Genomic DNA, 305 nt, shown 5'->3' on the forward strand with positions numbered 1-305 from the left:
AAGACGTAATTGCTATGTCTCTGTAATTATTGCAATCAGTCAGGTCTCCCTTTTTTTTTGCCCCTTTCACCAAAAATCCTAACTCCCATTCATCAGGTTTGTCTCTTCATGCCACATTCTACAAAATAATCTTGTAAGTACTTTAGGAGTCACTTTATTTTCGGTCAGTATCATCTCAGCAGTTATTCCATCGCATACAGGGGATTTCCATCTCTTTAGTTTTAAAGATAGCTTCAACTTTAAATACACTGAGCTCGTTCATGGGCACATCAAGGTCTTCATCAGCTTCAAGTATATAAATCAAA

This window comes from Palaemon carinicauda, chromosome 12 (assembly GCF_036898095.1).
Source record: "Palaemon carinicauda isolate YSFRI2023 chromosome 12, ASM3689809v2, whole genome shotgun sequence".
Lineage (NCBI taxonomy): Eukaryota > Metazoa > Arthropoda > Malacostraca > Decapoda > Palaemonidae > Palaemon > Palaemon carinicauda.